A 22209-nucleotide genomic window follows, 5' to 3' on the forward strand; every position below is an offset into this window, starting at 1 on the left:
GGCCTGGGGCCCACACGTCAGTGACCCAGGGGGTCAAACTGGGCCCACCCGGTCAAGGGTCAACGGGGTCAAACCCACCGGCGACTCGACGCCGGCGAGGCCCGAGACGGTGGCGCAGCTCGAAAAACGCCCACAGGGCACGGGCGAGGCCGTTCTTGGGCTCGTTCGAGAGCTCTTGCAGGCGCGCATCTAGTGGGGGTGGAGGCCGGGCCTATGGTGGCCGGAGCCGACGACGGCGAGCTCCAAGGTGGTGGCCGGAGTTCGGCCATGTGCGGGGTTGGGGCTGCGGCGTGCAAATGCAGAAATTGAGGCGCTAGCGAGGCACTACGCGATGCGGCAAGCATGTTGGGTAGCACGGGATGACCAAATGGTCGCCGGAGCGACGCCGGCGACAAGCTCGAGCGGAGGCGAGCTTCAGCCATGGTGGAACTATGGCCTAGAGGGCGCAAACGTGTGGGAAAGAAGAGGGGAAAATCGGCGGAGCTCACAGGGAGGTCGATGAGCATATCAGTGGGCTCGGGGGCGACCGGAGCGAGGCGAATCGATTAATGGCGTCCGGCGGGTACCGAGGTTGAAGACGACCCGATGGCGGCGATGCAGGGCCTTCGGCGAACCGTGGCTCGGTGGGGAGGGCGAGGGTAGCGCTCGGGCGCGGTGAGAGAGAGCGAGGGAGAGGAGGGGAAGGAACGAGAGAGAGTGAGAGAGGAGTGGGGCGTCTCCGTGGCACATCCAGAAGAGCCGGGGCGTCGCGGTGGAAGCAGGAGCTGGCGCGCGCGCGGCGACCACGCGCCCTGCCTACTGGCGTGAGGAGGAAGACGACAGAGGGGGCGGCGGTGCTGGGTTGGGCTGCACAGTTGGGCCGCCATGTGGGCTAGGTGAGCTCTTCTCTCTCTCTCTTTTCTAATTCTTTCTGTTTTCTATTTATCTGTAACTTCTGGGCTTTATTAAAAATACCAGGACGTTTCCAAAAATCATGAGACTAATCATGGCTACTATTTAGAATATATCCAACAGTAAACATTTTAGTTTAAGATTATTTGAGCATTTAAAATATTTTATTTCATTTAAATGCCCAAATGCAAATACAATATGACTTAATTCAAAAATCCAGAATGGCCTAGAAATATGTGCATCACTTTTGTCAGAGGTGTTGGACCAATTCAAAAATGATGAACATTTCTAAAGGGCATCTTGGGATCATTGAAAAGATTTAAGTTTGAACCTGGTTGAATGTCATTTGCTGTTAGGGTTTATTATCCCCCATTTCAAACTAAAGAAGTAATTTAGACTAGATGCATGGATGCTTGTGCCACTAATTGCAAACAATTCTAGGGCTGTGACAACTCACCCCCACTAAACAAGAATCTCGTCCCGAGATTCAAGTCGTGAGGTAAGAAGACAGAGGGGGCACAAGCTAACACGGTCTTCACGATCCAGGTTGCACTTCATAGGAACGTTGACACGATCACCATCTTTGTCCGGATGTCTTGCTCTGAGAACTCCATCCAACACGATAACGGGAGGAAAAGGAACTCTCGAAGAATCGATCTTCTCGAAGATCGAGCAACCGACGATCAACTCACAGAACGAGACATAGCGACATCTGTCGAGATGAGACACGATACACACATCAAGAATGATGGAAATGAGCATATGACAAGGTTTAAACAAGTAGCGGAATTCCCACACCTAGGAGGGTGGTGAACGGTGTCAACGTAGCGAGGAGTTGGGTTGCCATGATACCACAACGAGACACCTTAAGAAGGTGACTCGCAAGAATATTCCCTTAAGTGGCAAAAAGAATTACTTTTGATTCAGAGATCATTGACACTCTTTATACCAGCCGAAGGCAAACCACAACAATCGTTTGGCGGAGTACGAAGGGATGGCATACCCGGACTAGGATGGGTGATGTGGACTACCTTGTTGAAGACAACGCAATGGATGATTTTGGTTATCATCGGAAATGGATGGGATCTGTGGTAGGACCACTTTGAAGATGATCCTAATCAGTAATTACTGAGAAAGGTAGTCCATAGGGGATGGCACAATGGCGGTGCAAGCTGGAACAAAATGCAAATGTTGGGAATGATTCTAGTAACTGGGGATACACTCAACAGTAGAGTGTGATTCCACTGTTTTAATGGTTTTAGCATATTCGAGGAAACCGAGAGCACAAGGATCCCAAGGGAGCAACTTCTAGAATAAGTTGCACGAGATCCTCATGGAGAAGATGGTCAAATAGCTCAATCAAGATACTACAATGATAGATCTTCCGACTAGGTGTGTCGGCCAGAACATCAACCTTGTCGGGACCTACATAACAGATCTTGGAAAAATTCCAACCATCATATCTACCTGAGATTCAGATCTAGTTGGTAACAGGATATTCCAGACTCATCAAGTCTAGAAAGAAAAATGAAGGTTTGCAACACAAATCGACGAGATGGCGTTGCGAGATTCTTAGAGAATGAACTATGATAGCATGCTCCAAAACATGAGCTGGTTCTGCTACATACATGTGAACACGTTGCCCAAGACAAGCATGACCATGTATAAGTCTTACAACAAAACACTACCGAGTTCAGGTGGGGAACCATCATTGAGGATATCGAAGTCCTTGTGCATGAACTAGTATTCGCACAGCAACTCCTTTTCCTTGAATAAATCAATCAGTGGCTTGGTGTGCTAGGGAATACATGTGGAGTGGAGGTAATTAATCTACCAAACCATAGAATACTTCGCACGTATGCATGACTGATTTGGGATGATTCCAGGGGAAACAAAACAAACCTTTCTGAAATTCATGGCGGCAACTTACACCTAGTGCACGTGAACTTGGAGAAAGTCACTTCTTTCACCAAAACATATACCTCATAAGCGGAACACGAAGGCAATGCTTACAAAATTTCCAACACTAGCTTGATGTTCAACATGAATCATGGAGGAGACAAAATGCTGCTGATGGCTCAACAACACCTCATTGGAATTTCCATATCACTGGACTTCCACCATCATGTGAACACGGTGATAGCATTGATCAGACCAAAAGATGTAATGATGTATGCTCGAGGGATCAACCACGAGTAAGACCACATTACGAACATCGCTGGTTCTGATTTGACTTGACGATAGCCCATACTCAAGTCAAAGTTTTGACAAGGCAATAGATCCAACAACTGATCACGAGGACCAATTGATGGAGATATCATCTTCTTCAACACACACAGACAAGGATACCCCTTAGTGATGAACTAAGTGGATTAAGCTTTTATCTTCCAACTCTCCAAGTTGTTGTTTAGCTCAACCAACTAGCTCAGGGGTATCCAACACAGATTCTTGGAGAAAGGGTGGTTCACAAGAAACCAACTTGATCACGAGCTCAACATAACAGTCAGGGGACAACCTGGTAATACTTCCGAGAAGATATTCGGAAAATCACAAACCACCGATATGTTAATAAGCTCGAGAACAACCTTGCTTTTCAGGGCAAGATGATATGATCAAAAGAGTGAGGGATTGACACAATCCTAAATCATTGATCGAAGGGTGCACCAGAAATAAGGACTAGGTAGCACGATCAATCTTAGGATGATGATTTAATAACCAACACGCTAAGAATGAGAATATTGTCCATTTACTACCAAGCAACTAGTTGCTAGGAGTATTGATTTCACACATCACGGTTCACTTGTCGGTATTCCGGTTGCAACAACACGGGACCGAAGAATGAATAATGATGGCGAGAAGTATCACTGCGTCAAGAATTCATAAGAGGTGGTGCAATTCTCATGACACTCTTGACGTTAAGATGGTAACACTCCAAGGTAGAACAGAACAAAAGCTGGAATTGCAATTTGATCTGCGGAGTACAACTACTTTGACCCAATCCTGGATATGGATGAGGTACTGGAGTTTGTTTCTCCTAGTCATTCTGAATAGGATGGCTTGACGAACCACAAGAATAATAGGCATCGATGAACACGAATGCACAACTAGTCAAGACTATCAATTGATAGATGAGGGTCAGAAAACAACGGAGGAGGAACAACTCGAATGAACATATATCTTTCTGAGTTGTGGATGCATAGATTAGTACGTCGAGCAAAGCTCAACATTTCTTCCGGATAACCCATGCAGGAAGGTAGAACTGGCAGATTCACATTATAGAATGGAGAACTCATCAAGAGCACTCTGGTTGTGATCTTTTGGTTCAAAAGAACTTCTGCCATAAGCAGTTCATGGTATTTGGAAGAAGGAAATACCACGGACCTCGAGGACTATCACAAGGTTACTAATATGCTAAAGGAACTAGCAAACACTATCAACATGAACGAGTAGAGTGAATCTCAGTTCAAAAACCCAGGAATAGAATGCCTAATAACTAAATGGCATCACGGGATGCTTTCGAGAAAGATGGGTAGAATCATCACACTAGGAACACAAAACATGGCTAGATTACTGGGTGGTTCCCTAGAACACCTAGGGTCATAGTAATAGCTCCAACATGTATGTCGAGGCAATGGAGTACCTCAACTCAGCAATTAGTGTGGTTAATCTGGCCCAAAAGGATATCGGGATCGGAAAGAAGGGATTTGCAAATGCATCAGGCTATTTAGAAACCTGGGATGACTCGGACATCATAACGGCTGTAAATGCTCAAAAATATTTGAGACATCCTGCAAAATGGTAGCATAACCACTTAACATCACAAAATCAAGGGTATGAGATCAACTGTCAACACACAGAAGTAGTAGGAACTGAACTGGGCTTGAAACCATCAATCTTATAAGTCTATAGATTAGTAACACGTGATCCTGATAGAAAGACGAGAAGCCTAGTTCTTAATCCCCGCAGAAAAGAAGAGGTTGACTCAGATCAGAAGGCATAAGGTAAAGGAGTAAAAAGAGCCTTACGTTCCCTTCCACAATCAATTCCCTTACATAACTAAAGCATTTCTAGACTCAACTTCGACCAGTTTGGCTTGGTAAACCTACAGGCAGTCAGGCTCTGATACCAAAGCTGTCAGGACCTTGATTCCAAGTCACATCAATCTAGCCGCTAACACCTCATATCACTTTGTGGCCTCACGCACGGTATTCCCATGGGTGTCGCCTTACCATGGCCCGGGACCGTTTGCGCCTTTTGGCTCACGTATATGATAGTGTCGCTAGCATCCATATGACAGAGAACCCGGGCCGACATGACTAGTCGTGAACTCAAAGTGGCACTAACTTACGGGGATAGGCATACATGAATCAACATCGAGCATGTCGGTCAGCAGCGTGCGAATCCGGGCTGTAGCGCTGGGCTAACAGGACTCCGGTGAACCAGGCTGTAGCAGGCTAGGCAGGACTCCGGATTTCACCGCGTGACATTTCGCCGAAGGGACAGACATAGGAACAAAGTGAATCACATGCCGGCCAGTCAAGTGTTCCGAAGCAGTAGTGCTGGGCTAGCAGGACTCCGGTGAACTGGGCCGTAGCGGACTACTATGGCTCATGGAAGCACAAGACTACATTTCCCCATAAGAGAGGCTACCAAGGATAAACAACTAGAATGTCGGATCCCACACATACCAAGCATTTCAATCATACACACAATATGCTCGATATGTGCAAATACAACATGGCATCACAACAAGACTCTACGACTCAAGAGTATTTATTCAATAGGCTCCGAGGAGCGAGATATTACAAGCATGGGTCTCATGACCCAACATTCAGAGCATACAAGTCAAAGCACATGCGGAAGCTTAACATGTCTGAGTACAGACATCTACAAATGAAAAAGGCTGATAACCCTGACTATCTACCAGATCATGCCGAGCTACAAGATCGTAGCTGAGGTATCAAGCTAAACGCCGAAGTCTGCACGGGACTACTAGCGAGACTGACATCTCTCTGCAAACCATAAAATAGGCAAACGTGAGTACAAATGTACCCAGCAAGACTTACATCAGAACTATCTACATATGCATCGGTATCAACAAAGGGGGTGGCGGAGTTTAATTGCAGCAAGCCAGCTTTGACTCAGTGGCTAACCTAAACTACGACTGCAAGTAACTCTTTTGAGGTGGCGCACACGAGTCCACATATTCACCATATCAATACACCACTATGGATCCACTCCCGTCTCCCTACGAGAAGGCCATCCATAGCACTCACGCTTATCTTGCGTATTTTAGAGTATCCACTTTCACTTGTCTATGAACTGTTATAGGCAACCCAGAAGTCCTTTACCGCGGACACGGCTATTCGAATAGATGATGTTAGCCCTGCAGGGGTGTAGTTCTTCACACACGCTCTCACCACTTATCGCCGTTTACACGACATGTACTCGGCAACCTTCAATCGGAAGCCTAGCAAGGGTGTCGGCCACGGCCTACCTAAACACTCAAGTCTCTAGTCCAGGTTTATCGCCTATTCAGGTTCCATCCATAGGGAGTCCGGCTGAGGTTTCCACATACGGCCCCGAACGACGTGTACAGGGTTCCGAGACACCAAACGGGCGCCCGGCATGCCTGGCCACGTGCCTACCGCATCACAGCCCACCCCTCCGGTCCGCGCTGCCCACGGCCTCCAGCATACTACAAACACCAGAAACTACTTGCAACTCCTGGACAGAGGAGAAGGGTGATTAAGAAGCCGAGAGAGTCAATTAAGGATCCCAATGTGTGGTAGTAACTATTTCATGGATCACAAACACTGAACTCAGTTCCTGAGGACGGCTTCAATGAGACAACCCACCATGTACTCCTACATGGACTCTCACCGCTACCTTTACCAAATCGTGTTCACACACTTAGCTCACACATAGTAGGACATGTTCATCACCATTCCAATTCATTCCCGATGAAACAGACCTGACACAACTCTAAGCAATAGCGGGCATGACAAAACAAGCATGAATGAGTAGGCACATCAGGGCTCAAACAACTCCTACTCATGCTAGTGGGTTTCATCTATTTACTGTGACAATGACAGGTCATGCAGAGGATAAGGGGTTCAACTACCGCAGCAAGTAACAGATGAATCGTTGTTGTCCTACTGCAGTAAAATAGAGCAGGGACGAGAGTGTGGGATTGTATCGGAATGAACAAGGGGTTTTTGCTTGCCTGGCACTTCTGAAGATAGTATAGCTCTTCATCGGTGTCATCGAACTCATCGTCGGAACCACGTCTATCGAGAGGGGGCAATTACCGACAAACAAACAGGAACACAATCAATGCAATGCAACAATTATGATGCATGATAATGTCATGGCAATATGCTGTGGATTGAGCTAATGCAACTATCAACCATATTAAATGAAGTTGGTTTGAACCAAGGGTTCAAATTCAAACTCCATATGTGCTTATTTAAATGTCAATTATGCAAATTTCCATGTACAACAACCCTAGGTCGTTCAAATATGCATGCAAATGCCATGAACAGATTCCTTGAATTTTTCTGATAATTTTTTATATATAATTTATTTGATTTGGATTTACGGTTGAATTACTATGAATTTTAGAAGTTTAGGACATTTTCTGGAAATAAATAAATGATTTAGATATTTAAAATACAGAAAAACATTTACTACGTTAGCCTTGCATCATGCTGACATCATCTGGTCAACAGACGCGGTCCAGGTCAAACCTGACCAGTGGGACCCACTGGTCAGTAGTTAGTTAACTAACTAAAGTTAGTGTTAAACTAATACTACTCCTAGTTTATTTAGTGGCCTGGTGCCCACACGTCAGTGACCCAGGGGTCAAACTGGGCCCACCCGGTCAACGATCAGCGGGGTCAAACCCACAGGCGACTCGACGCCGGCGGGGCCCGAGACGGTGGCGCAGCTCGGAAAACGCCCATAGGGCACGGGCGAGGCCGATCTTGGGCTCATTGGAGAGCTCTTGCAGGCGTGCATCTAGTGGGGGTGGAGGCCGGGCCTATGGTGGCCGGAGCCGACGACAGCGAGCTCCAAGGCGGCGGCCAGAGTTCGACCATGTGCGGGGTTAGGGCTGTGGCGTGCAAACACGGAAACTGAGGCGCTAGCGAGGCACAAGGCGATTCGGCAAGCATGTTGGGTAGCACGGGATGACCAAATGGTCACCGGAGTGACGCTGGCGACAAGCTCGAGCGAAGGCGAGCTTCGGCCATGGTGGAACTATGGCCTAGCGGGTGCAAACACATGGGAAAGAAGAGGGGAAAAGCGGCGAAGCTCACAGGGAGGTCGATGAGCAGATCAGTGCGCTCGGGGGCGACCGGAGCGAGGCGAATCGATGAACGGCGTCCGGCGGGTACCGAGGTTGAAGACGACCCGATGGCAGCGATGCAGGGCCTCCGGCGAAGCGTGGCTCGGTGGGGAGGGCGAGGGTAGAGCTCGGGCGCGGTGAGAGAGAGCGAGGGAGAGGAGGGGAAGGAACGAGAGGGAGTGAGAGAGGAGCGGGGCTTCTCTGTGGCACATCCAGAAGAGCCGGGGCGTCACGGTGGAAGCAGGAGCTGGCGCGCGCGTGGCGACCACGCGCCCTGCCTACTAGCGTGAGGAGAAAGACGACAGAGGGGGCTGCGGTGCTGGGCTGGGCTGCACAGTTGGGCCGCCAGGTGGGCTAGGTGAGCTCTTTTCTAATTCTTTCTGTTTTGTATTTATCTGTAACTTCTGGGCTTTATTAAAAATACCAGAACATTCCCAAAAATCATGAAACTAATCATGGCTACTGTTTAGAATATATCCAACAGTAAACATTTTAGTTTAAGATTATTTGAGCATTTAAAATATTTTATATCATTTAAATGCCCAAATGCAAATACAATATGACTTAATTCAAAAATCCAGAATGGCCTAGAAATATGTGCATCATTTTTATCAGAGGTGCTGGACCAATTCAAAAATGATGAACATTTCTAAAGGGCATTTTGGGATCATTGAAAAGATTTAAGTTTGAACCTGGTTGAATTTCATTTGCTGTTAGGGTTTATTATCCCCCATTTCAAACTAAAGAAGTAATTTAGACTAGATGCATGGATGCTTGTGCCACTAATTGCAAACAATTCTATGGCTGTGACATCATATCTACTATATGATTCACGCTCGACCTTTCGGTCTCCGTATTCTGAGGCTATATCTGTTATATGCTAGGCTCGTCAAGTTTAACCTGAGTATTCCGCGTGTGCAACTGTTTTACACCCGTTGTATTTGAACGTAGAGCCTATCACACCCGATCATCACGTGGTGTCTCAGCACGAAGAACTTTCGCAACGGTGCATACTCAGGGAGAACACTTATCTTGATAATTTGGTGAGAGATCATCTTATAATGCTACCGTCAATCAAAGCAAGATAAGATGCATAAAAAGATAAACCTCACATGCAATCAATATAAGTGATATGATATGGCCATCATCATCTTGTGCTTGTGATCTCCATCTCCGAAGCACCGTCATGATCACCATCGTCACCGGCGCAACACCTTGATCTCCATTGTAGCATCGTTGTCGTCTCGCCAATCTTATGCTTCTACGACTATCGCTACCGCTTAGTGATAAAGTAAAGCATTACAGGCCGATTGCATTGCATACAATAAAGTGACAACCATATGGCTCCTGCCAGTTGCCAATAACTCGGTTACAAAACATGATCATCTCATGCAATAAAATATAGCATCATCTCTTGACCATATCACATCACAACATGTCCTACAAAAACAAGTTAGACGTACTCTACTTTGTTGTTGCAAGTTTTACGTGGCTGCTAGGGCTGAGCAAGAACCGTTCTTACCTACGCATCAAAACCACAATGATAGTTCGTCAAGTTAGTGCTGTTTTAACCTTCGCAAGGACCGGGCGTAGCCACACTCGGTTCGACTAAAGTGAGAGAGAAAGACACCCGTCGGTCACCTTTAAGCAATGAGTGCTCGCAACGGTGAAACCAGTCTCGCGTAAGCGTACACGTAATGTCGGTCCGGGCCGCTTCATCTCACAATACCGCCAAACGAAAGTATGACATGCTGGTAAGCAGTATGACTTGTATCACCCAGAACTCACTTGTGTTCTACTCGTGCATAACATCAACGCATAAAACCAGGCTCTGATGCCACTGTTGGGGAACGTAGTAATTTCAAAAAAATTCCTACGCACACGCAAGATCATGGTGATGCACAACAACGAGAGGGGAGAGTGTTGTCTACGTACCCTCGTAGACCAGCAACGGAAGCGTTGACACAACATAGAGGAAGTAGTCGTACGTCTTCCCGATCCGACCGATCCAAGTACCGAACGCACGGCACCTCCGAGTTCTGCACACGTTTAGCTCGATGACGTCCCTCGAACTCCGATCCAGCCGAGTGTTGAGGGAGGGTTTCGTCAGCACGATGGCGTGATGACGGTGATGATGTTGCTACTGACGCAGGGCTTCGCCTAAGCACCGCTACGATATGACCGAGGTGGAATACGGTGGAGGGGGGCACCGCACACGGCTAAGGAACGATCACGAAGATCAACTTGTGTGTCTTGGGGTGCCCCCTGCCCCCGTATATAAAGGAGGGAGGGGGAGGTGCGGCCGGCCCTAGGGGTGCGCCTGGAGGAGTTCTACTCCCACCGGGAGTAGGATTCCCCCCTCTCCTAGTTGGAATAGGATTGGGGAAGGGGGAAAGAGAGGGAAGGCGGGGCACCTCCCCCATCTCCTTGTCCTATTCGGACTAGGGGGAGGGGGGCGCGCAGCCTGCCCTAGCCGGCCCTCCTCTTCTCCCTTAGGGCCCATGTAGGCCCATTAACCCCCGGGGGGCTTTCGGTAACCCCCCGGTACTCCGGTGAAATCCCGATTTCACCCGGATCACTTCCGATATCCAAACATAGGCTTCCAATATATCAATCTTTATGTATCGACCATTTCGAGACTCCTCGTCATGTCCGTGATCACATCCGGGACTCCAAACAACCTTCGGTACATCAAAACACAAAAACCCTAATTACGATCGTCACCGAACTTTAAGCGTGCGGACCCTACGGGTTCGAGAACTATGTAGACATGACCGAGACACGTCTCCGGTCAATAACCAATAGTGGAACCTGGATGCTCATATTGGATCCCACATAATGTACGAAGATCTTTATCGGTCAGACCGCATAACAACATACATTGTTCCCTTTGTCATCGGTATGTTACTTGCCCAAGATTCGATCGTCGGTATCTCAATACCTAGTTCAATCTCGTTACTGGCAAGTCTCTTTAATCATTCCGTAATACATCATCTCGCAACTAACTCATTAGTTGCAATGCTTGCAAGGCTTATGTGATGTGCATTACCGAGAGGGCCCGGAGATACCTCTCCGACAATCGGAGTGACAAATCCTAATCTCGAAATACGCCAACCCAACAAGTACCTTCGGAGACACCTGTAGAGCACCTTCATAATCACCCAGTTACGTTGTGACGTTTGGTAGCACACAAAGTGTTCCTGCGGTAAACGGGAGTTGCATAATCTCATAGTCATAGGAACATGTATAAGTCATGAAGAAAGCATTAGCAATATACTAAACGATCGAGTGCTAAGCTAACGGAATGGGTCAAGTCAATCACATCATTCTCCTAATGATGTGATCCCGTTAATCAAATGACAACTCATGTCTATGGCTAGGAAACATAACCATCTTTGATCAACAAGCTAGTCAAGTAGAGGCATACTAGTGACACTCTGTTTGTCTATGTATTCACAAGTATTATGTTTCCGGTTAATACAATTCTAGCATGAATAATAAACAATTATCATGATATAAGAAAGTAAATAATAACTTTATTATTGCCTCTAGGGCATATTTCCTTCACATGGAGCATATGAGATGTTCCAGGAGTTGAAGTTAGTATTTCAAGCAAATGCCCGAGTTGAGAGATATGAAGTCTCCAACAAGTTCTATAGCTGCAAGATGGAGGAGAATAGTTCTGTCAATGAACACATACTCAGAATGTCTAGGTACAATAATCACTTGATACAGGTGGGAGTTAATGTTCCAGATGATTGTGTCATTGACAGAGTTCTTCAATCACTGCCACTAAGCTATAAAGGCTTCGTGATGAACTATAATAGGCAAGGGATGCAAAATTCTATTCCCGAGCTCTTCGCGATGCTAAAGGCTGTAGAGGTACAAATCTAGAAGGAGCATCAAGTGTTGATGGTCAACAAGACCACTAGGTTCAAGAAAAAGGCCAAAGGGAAGAAGGGGAAGTTCAAGAAGAACGGCAAGAAAGTTGTTGCTCAAGTGAAGAAGCCCAAGTCTGGACCTATGCCTGAGACTGAGTGCTTCTACTGCAAAGGGACTGGTCACTGGAAGCGGAACTGCCCAAGTTTTTGGCGGATAAGAAGGATGGCAAAGTGAAAGGTATATTGATATACATGTTATTGATGTGTACCTTACTAATACTGGTAGTAGCACCTAGGTATTTGATACTAGTTCTGTTGCTCATATTTGCAACTCAAATCAGGGGCTACAAATTAAACGAAGATTAGCTAAGGACAAGGTGACGATGCGCGTGGGAAATGGTTCCAAAGTCGATGTGATCGCCGTCGGCACGCTACATCTACATCTACCATCGAGATTAGTTTTAGACCTGAATAATTGTTATTTGGTGCCAGTGTTGAGAATGAATAGTATATCTGGATCTTGTTTGATGCGAGATGGTTATTCATTTAAATTAGAGCATAATGGTTGTTTTATTTATATGAGTAACATCTTTTATGGTCATGCACCCTTGATGAGAGGTCTATATTTACTAAATCTCGATAGTAGTGATACACATATTCATAGTATTGAAACCAAAAGATGCAAAGTTAATAATGATAGTGCAATTTATTTATGGCACTGCCGTTTAGGTCATATTGGTGTAAAGCGCATGAAGAAACTCCATGCTGATGGGCTTTTGGAATCACTTGATTATGAATCACTTGATGCTTGCGAACCATGTTGTGACGCCCCCGATTCAATCGTACACTAATCATACACGCAAACGTGTACGATCAAGATCTGGGACTCACGGAAAGATATCACAACACAACTCTACAAATAAAATAAGTCATACAAGCATCATATTACAAGCCAGGGGCCTCGAGGGCTCGAATACAAGTGCTCGATCATAGACAAGTCAGCGGAAGCAACAATATCTGAGTTCAGACATAAGTTAAATAAGTTTGCCTTAAGAAGGCTAGCACAAACTGGGATACAGATCGAAAGAGACGCAGGCCTCCTGCCTGGGATCCTCCTAAACTACTCCTGGTCGTCGTCAGCGGCCTGCACGTAGTAGTAGGCACCTCCAGTATAGTAAGAGTCGACGTCGACGATGGCGTCTGGCTCCTAGGCTCCAGCAACTGGTTGCGACAACCAGGTAGAATGGAAAGGGGGAAAAGAGGGAGAAAAGCAACCGTGAGTACTCATCCAAAGTACTCGCAAGCAAGGATCTACACTACATATGCATGGGTATATGTGTAAAGGAGCCATATCAGTGGACTGAACTGCAGAAAGCCAGAATAAGAGGGGGATAGCTAACCCTGTCGAAGACTACGCTTCTGGCCATCTCCATCTTGCAGCATGTAGGAGAGAGTAGATTGAAGTTCACCAAGTAGCATCGCACAGCATAATCCTACCCGGCGATCCCCTCCTCGTCGCCCTGTTAGAGAGCGATCACCGGGTTGTATCTGGCACTTGGAAGGGTGTGTTTTATTAAGTATCTAGTTCTAGTTGTCATAAGATCAAGGTACAACTCCGGGTCGTCCTGTTACTGAAGATCACGGCTATTCGAATAGATTAAACTTCCCTGCAGGGGTGCACCACATAACCCAACAGGCTTGATCCCATTTGGCCGGACACACTTTCCTAGGTCATGCCCGGCCTCGGAAGATCAACACGTCGCAGCCCCACCTAGGCACAACAGAGAGGTTAGCACGCCGGTCTAATCCTAAGCGCACAAGGGTCTGGGCCCATCGCCCATAGCACACCTGCACGTTGCGTGGGCGGCCGGAAGCAGAACTAGCCCCCTTAATACAAGAGCAGGCTTACGTTCCAATCCAGCGCATGCCACTCAGTCGCTGACGTCACGAAGTCTTTGGACGATACCACGACGCCGAGTGCCCATAACTGTTCCCGCGTAGCTGGTTAGTGCGTATAGACCAAATGGCTCGACTCAGATCAAATACCCAGAACTCGTAAGCGTGTTATTTTGAAATAACCGTGGACGCCAACTAGGGCCAGGCCCATCTCTCTCCTAAGTAGTCTCAACCTGCCCTGTCGCTCCGCCACAAAGATCCACACAGAGGGTCGTTGGGACAAAGGACCTTTCGGCCCCCAATCCGTGAATCACTCGCGGGTACTCTTCGAGCAGACCCGACTTTAGTCACCACATGTATCATGTATACTTATATAGTATATATCCGTGATCACCTCCCGAGTGATCACGGCCCGATAGTATAGCATGGCAGACGGACAAGAATGTAGGGCCACTGATGGAATACTAGCATCCTATACTAAGGAGGTAGGATTGCAGGTAAAGGTAACAACTATAGCAACAATGATAGGCTATGCAGCAGAATAGGATTAACCAAAAGCGGTAACATGTAGACTACTCTAATGCAAGAAGTATAGAGAAGAATAGGCGATATCTGGTGATCAAGGGGGGGGGCTTGCCTGGTTGCTCTGGCAAGGAGGGGTCGTCGTCGATGTAGTGGATCACAGGGGTACCGGCAGCAGTCTCGGGGTCTATCGGAAAGAGGTACGGAGGGGGAACACAATAAATAATAGAGCAATCAAAGCATCACAAAGAGTAACATGGCAATACACGGTGCTAGAGTGTCCTAACGCGGTAAGAGGTGATACCGGCAAAGGGGGGAAATATCCGGGAAAGTATCCCCGGTGTTTCATGTTTTCAGACAGATGAGACGAAGGGGAAAAGTTGCATGTTTGCTATGCTGGACGCGTGGCGGACGAACGGACTGCCTATTCGGATTCATCTCGTCGTTTTGAGCAACTTTCATGTATAAAGTTTTTCAATCTGAGCTACGGTTATTATTCTACGAATTATTAAAGTTTTAGCATTATTTTGACATAACTATTAAATCTAAAAATGGGGTTATTGCATCAGCATGACGTCATCATGACGTCAGTTGCCAACTGAGTTGACCAAAGTCAACCCTGACGTGTGGGACCGTTCTGTCATAGACTAACAACTAATTAACAGTTTTAATTAACTAATCAAGTTAATTAGGTTAATTAACAGGATTAATTAAGTGGCCGGTGGGGCCTACTGGGCAGTGGCCCATACGCCTTAGCGGGGAGTGGCGAAATGGGGCAGAGCCTCGGGGTGCGGGCGTAACCCGCCCAGGTGACGCGGCAGAGCCGGGCGCGGGGCGCCGGCGGCCAGGGGCCGCATGAGCGCCTGTCGGAACAGGGCGGAGGGGAGCGGAGCCGTGGGCGCGTGCGCCGGCGAGCGACAGCGCTGCGCAGGCGGGTGGGGCGGACGGGCGAGGCATAGTGGCCGCACGTGCAGGTGGCGACGGGCGCAGCGGGACCACGGGGGCAGGACGAGGGGAGCGAGCGCCCACAAGGAGGTTGGCGGGCGTGGGTGCCAGCGCGCTCCGGGCGGAGCCGGCGCGGCCAGGTGGAGGTGGGTGCAGCGGCGGGGGGGGGGGGGGGGGGGGGGGGGGGGGGGGGGGGGGGGGGGGGGGGGGGGGGGGGGGGGGAGGCCACGGCGGATGATACGTCTCCAACGTATCTATAATTTTTGATTGCTCCATGCTATATTATCTACTGTTTTAGGCAATATTGGGCTTTATTATCCACTTTTATATTATTTTTGGGACTAACCTATTAACTGTAGGCCCAGCCTAGATTTGCTGTTTTATGCCTATTTCAGTGTTTCGAGGAAAAGGAATATCAAACGGAGTCGAAACGGAATGAAATCAACTGGAGAAGTTATTTTTGGAAGGAAACCCACCTGATAGACTTGGACTCTACGTTAGAAGATATGGGAGCTGGCCACGAGGGTGGGGGGGGCGCGCCCACCCCCCTAGGGCGCGCCCCACTGCCTCGTGGGGCCCCCGCAGCTCCACCGACGTACCCCTTGCACCCATATATACCTACGTATCGTAAAACTTCCAGAACAGAAGATAGATCGGGAGTTCCGCCGCCGCAAGCCTCTGTAGCCACCAAAAGTCAACCGGAACCCTGTTCCGGCACCCTGCCGGAGGGGGGAACCCTCACCGGTGGCCATCTTCATCATCCCGGCGCTCTCTATGATGAGGAGGGAGTAGTTGTCCCTCGGGGCTAAGGGTATGTACCAGTAGCTATGTGTTTGATCTATCTCTCTCGTGTTCTTGATTTGGCACGATCTTGATGTATCGCGAGCTTTGCTATTATAGTTGGATCATGTGTTTCTTCTCCCCCTCTTCTCTCTTGTAATGGATTGAGTTTTCCCCTTGAAGTTATGCTATCGGATTGAGTGTTTAAAGATTTGAGAACACTTGATGTATGTCTTGCCGTGATTATCTGTGGTGACAATGGGATATCATGTGCCACTTGATGTATGTTTTGGTGACCAACTTGCGGGTTCCGCCCATGAATCTATGCATAGGGGTTGGCACACGTTTTCGTCATGATTCTCCGGTAGAAACTTTGGGGCACTCTTTGAGGTTCTATGTGTTGGATTGAGTAGATGAATTGAGATTGTGTGATGCATATCGTATAATCATGCCCACGGATACTTGAGGTGACAATGGACTATCTAGGTGACATTATGGTTTTGGTTGATTTGTGTCTTAATGTGTTATTCTAGTACGAACTCTAGGGCTGTTTGTGACACTTATAGGAATAGCCCAACGGATTGATTGGAAAGAATAACTTTGAGGTGGTTTCGTACCCTACCATAATCTCTTCATTTGTTCTCCGCTATTAGTGACTTTGGAGTGACTCTTTGTTGCATGTTGAGCGATAGTTATATGATCCAATTATGTTATTATTGTTGAGAGGACTTGTACTAGTGAAAGTATGAACCCTAGGCCTTGTTTCCTATCATTGCAATACCGTTTACGCTCACTTTTACCGCTTGCTACCTTGCTGTTTTTATATTTTCAGTTTACAAAAACCTATATCTACCTTCCATATTGCACTTGTATTACCATCTCTTCGCCGAACTAGTGCACCTATACAATTTATCATTGTATTGGGTGTGTTGGGGACACAAGAGACTCTTTGTTATTTGGTTGCAGGGTTGCTTGAGAGAGACCATCTTCATCCTACGCCTCCCACGGATTGATAAACCTTAGGTCATCCACTTGAGGGAAATTTGCTACTGTCCTACAAACCTCTGCACTTGGAGGCCCAACAACGTCTACAAGAAGAAGCTTGTGTAGTAGACATCAGCGGAGCAAGCTCCGGGCGCGGTTGCGGGCGGAGGTCGCGGTGCGCGTGCGGCGAGCGTGCAGCGCGTGGTCGAGCACGATGGCCATCCAGGGGAGGCGCGATGAGCGCGGGGAGGCCACGAGCGAGCACGGCCTCGGGCACGCGGTGACAGGGGAAGTGGAGAGGAGGGCGCTCACGGCGGGGCCGTAGGGTAAATGGCAGTGGGGGTCGGGGTGGGCGACGGGGACGACGCGCGGTGGGGAGGCAGGCCGACGATGAGGTGGACGTGGACGTGTCGATGACGGAGAGGCGAGCGGCGTGGTTCCGGCGATGGGATCCGGGGGGGGGGGGGGGCGTCGGGCCCTTCCAGATCCGGGAAAGGGGAGGAGAACGGGGCCGCGAGGAGGAGGTTGAGGAGGACGGCGGCGTTCCGGTGATGGGGTCCGGCATGTCGATGCAGCGAGGGCGACGGTGGTCGGGGTCGCCGCCGGGGTCATTGCCCCGATCCAGAAGGGGGATCGGGGGAGTGGGGGAGTGCGTGGTGAGTGGGGGTAGCGGTTTAGGGTTTGGTCACATAGGGGAATAAGGGGGGACCGGGGTGGGCCGGCCTGGCGGCCCGTCGGCCTGCTGGGCCGAGGCCCAGATGGCCAGGGGGTTCTTTCTCTCTCTCTCTCTCTCTCTCTCTCTCTCTTATTTCCTTTCTGTTTTCTTTTAATTTACTTTTGTTAGTTTAGTTTCTTTAAAATACCAAGTTAGCACCTAAATTAGTATTATCAAAGTAGGCCACTGCCAAACCTAGTTTGGACATAAAATTATTTAGTTTAATAGTTTTATATTTTCAAAAACAATTAAATTATTATTTTTGCTACTGTTTTTAATTAGTTTAGGGCATTTAAACACTTTGTAAAAGGTTGGTTCCACCATCAAAAATAGTTAGGGATTATTGGCCACATGTTGAAAATTTTAGCTTTAATGTTTCAAAACTTTTGTTGTTCTCCTAAAATTCAAATTTTTATTTCGAAATGTTTTGATCTAACGCGAGGTTAGCAACTCTAATCGAGGTGACGTGGCATCACTAGCAAAGGTTTACTGTAGCTTGATTCCCCGGGCGTCACAATTCTCCTCCACTACAAGAAATCTCGTCCCGAGATTTAAGACGGGAGTAAGGGGGAAAGTTCTGGTTATGAAATTCTAGCGAGTGTTCTCGGTCCTGGTTGCTCTTCTAGAAGAGGCTGACCCATTATGTTGATGTCTTCATTTCTCTGTTTCAGGGCATCATGATGAAGTTGTCGTCCTTCCTTCAGGATCTTCACCGGACTTATGACAGGATAAGAGGGGGAAAACTCTATAAGGACAGATTCTAACAAAATTGAGCATCAGACGGTTAACTCAGGGGAAGAAGCATAAGTATCTCTCGAATTGAAACTTAAGAAGTTATTGAGAGCAAAGTAAGAAGGTACCATGAGATGTTTCAAACGGATAGGCAATCGTTCGATGTCTGAAACAACCTGCAAAAGGGGTCCAGAGCAACGAGATTGAGTATTGCGTCTGTTGCCACAAAAGATCACTAGGACGGTGGTCCGTGAATTGCATACGAGGTCATGCGCGAGGAATAACTTTGGGAACAGGGGGTGCACATGAGAGTCAGGTTTCGATCCTGTGGAACTTTGGGTTATGGGCCCACCATGTGGGTAAAAAGTAAAAGGAGTGGTGACATCTTGCGTGATCATGTATGCAAGGCATGTCAGAGGGGATCCTGTCGACTATGTCGGCAACAACGTCGGTACCAAGGGCGAGGGACAAAGAGAACCATTTTCTTGCTCGCTGAACGAGGCGGACCAATAGGCAAAGTTCTCGTCCATCGGTGGCTACCAGAATGTCATCAACAATATTAACAGGGTCTTACTGACAGAGTGGTTCAACGAGGTGCTTACCTAAGCAGGAGAATAATACTGCTTAGATCATATTGATCACCAGTAAGGTTAAACAAAACAATGGAAAGGAAAAGGTGATCATCAGATTAAACAAAACAATGGAAAGGAAAATGTGTTTAAACACATGTTTCAGGGATATATCCTTCCCAAGGACAAGCAGACCATGATATCTATGACAGGATAGAAAGCAGAAAACCATTTAGGTAAGGGGACAGGAATTTCATGACATAACCCAAAAAACGGTGTTTGGATAATGGACAAAGAAAATTTAGCATTGTTCTTCAAATGCTCTTTATTGAAGATCAGAGTACCACAGACAAGCTTCGAGATAGCATTGACATGGTCTTCAAGCAAAAGTCATACTTTGGGCGGACAAAGTATCCATCAGGACCAACTTATAGAATAAGTCTTACAATTTCCTCATGGAAGAATGTCTAGCGTAGCAAAAGATTAAAACAACATCAATAGGTCCTCCAGCCAGGTGTGCTAGGTAGGACATCACCTTACCGGGTCACATAAAGACCAATGTTATAACTCTTGGAAATATGTTCCAACCATCATATCTGACCGAGATTCAGATCTGAGTGGTGTCAGGATAACTCAGACTTAGGATGCCTGAGAAGAAAGGTGCAACACAAATTGTCGAGAAGACAATGTAAGATTCTTGGGAATTGAACTATGGAAGCAAGTTCCAGAACAAGAGTTCATCATTAAACCAAGGAGAAGATGAGGAGGTGGTTGATGGCCTCAGCGACAATTCATCAAGATTTCCAACAAGATGGATTTCCTCAATTATGTGAATAAGGAGATAACAATTGTCAGATCAAATGATATAATGATGTATGTTCAAGGAAAACATCCACAATTAAACATTGGTTGAAAGGTGCACCCGAAATATGGGCTTATGTAGCATGATCAATGTTAGAACGGAGATCCAATAACCAATAGTCTGAGGATGAACTGTCGGTCATTAAATTCAAAGCAATAGGGTTGCCCGAGTTACAAAATACAGGCAACATCGTCCACTTGTTGATATTCACGGTTAGGCAATACGAGGTCCAAGAAAGAAGGGTGCTTATGAGTAGTATCACTATACCAAGTATTCTTAAGAGGTGGAGAAATTCTCACAACATCCTTGACATAATAGACAGTAATACTTCAAGGTAGAACATAATACCAGCGGGATAGAAAAGGAACTCAAGGTACTAGACGAAACATGAACAAGTTTGTGTTGAACGGAAGGCAATAAAATGGTCGATGATAACACAATCCATCGAGGGCAAGGATGGTATTTCTCATCATGAATTCAATTGATATCCTTGAGGAGCTCGGAATGTTGATGATGATCATGACACATTTGTCGAGAGGTTTCATGAAGCTATAATCGCTCATCGACGACATCAAGCAAAAAGGAAGGATGGAGAAAAGAGTTATTGAAACCATGGATACGACACAAACTCGGAATCAAGCTTGTTGTTCAAGGCGAAATGATATGATGAGGAAGTCGACGTAAGCTTAGCTCATCGTTAAAAATTGTGCTTCGGAAATAAGGACCAGATAGCACAGTTAAAATGTTGCACGATCATGATATAGCCGATAAGGCTAGGAATAACTTGAAGGATTAATAAACTCATAAGCAACGAAGGTTGCTTAGAGTTATTGAATCAGAGTGCGGAATTGATTCCCTTATCGGTGTCCTCGGTCGACAAACAACCCAGAACCCATGAAGTGACAAAGACAAGGTAAGGTAGTACTTCATCAAAAGTTTATAAGATGTAGAGCAATGGCATGATATCCTCGAGATACCAGGTGGTAATACTCGACGACAGATCAAAGTAGAGGTTGGACTGGGGTATTGCTCTGTAGAAGACAAGTGCTTAAACTTGCACATGAAATGGTATTTAAAGGAGAACATGGTCGGAACCACGATTTGCAAAGGATCAATTCACCACTACCAAAGGATATTATTTCAAGGAAATAGTTATTATTATAAGAAGCTTCCATGATAGGATCTACTTCGTGTCCATGGGCATGAACACAAATGTTCAAGGTCAACTCCCACTTCTTCAATGCATAACCTTCCATTCACCTCTCGTATTTCCAAAATGGCATTAGTTGTTGAAAGTTTTTACTAGGTGCAATACCATATAAGTATGACCCGTGAAATCATTCGGGTTCTCACGGATTTGGGAAGGCGTAGGTTCAACCCATCGGGGCAACTTAGGAACATATACCACAAACTTCGGAGTAAATAATAGAAGCTCAAAAGTAGAGTATGGTTATCCAAGCAAAGAATACAAATTACCAAAGGCATTATATACCACAAGGAAAGGCTCACAAGGTTATTGAATATGAAGGATACTGTCAGATAATAGTACAACAAGTGTTTGTGGTCTACAACGGAGCTGATGTGAGTATCGGTACTCTATCAAAGGAAGAAGGAATGCAAGTGCATCGGATTATAGAAACAACTGACTAACGCAAAGCTCAAATGCAAAGGATTTATGAATTCCAAGACAAGCGATCAGAAGCAATGCTCTGATTAGGGATGGATAAGTTAAATAGCCTTAGGGGTACAATCGACGACAATTTGATTGGTCGAGAACCAGCTCCTGTTCAAAATGACGTCTGAGCTGGAATGATGAATTCTAGGATTTCGACTGAGGATTGCGAGCATTCACCACATATAAAATCAAAGGCTAAAAATTATGATGACAAGGGATACTAATGAATATTGCTAGACATATGGAACGCAACCATAATGCAAGTAGACAAGTATTTGCACAGCAACAGCTGGCAGGGAATTATCGGAAGACCGGATAGTATATCAATGTACCTTGTGGATCATATGATCGACTAGTAATGAACAGTTCCTCGATAAGGGTGAAGAATTATTCATAGGGGTATTCATGT

This window comes from Triticum urartu, chromosome 4, assembly GCF_003073215.2.
Source record: "Triticum urartu cultivar G1812 chromosome 4, Tu2.1, whole genome shotgun sequence".
NCBI classification, from domain to species: domain Eukaryota; kingdom Viridiplantae; phylum Streptophyta; class Magnoliopsida; order Poales; family Poaceae; genus Triticum; species Triticum urartu.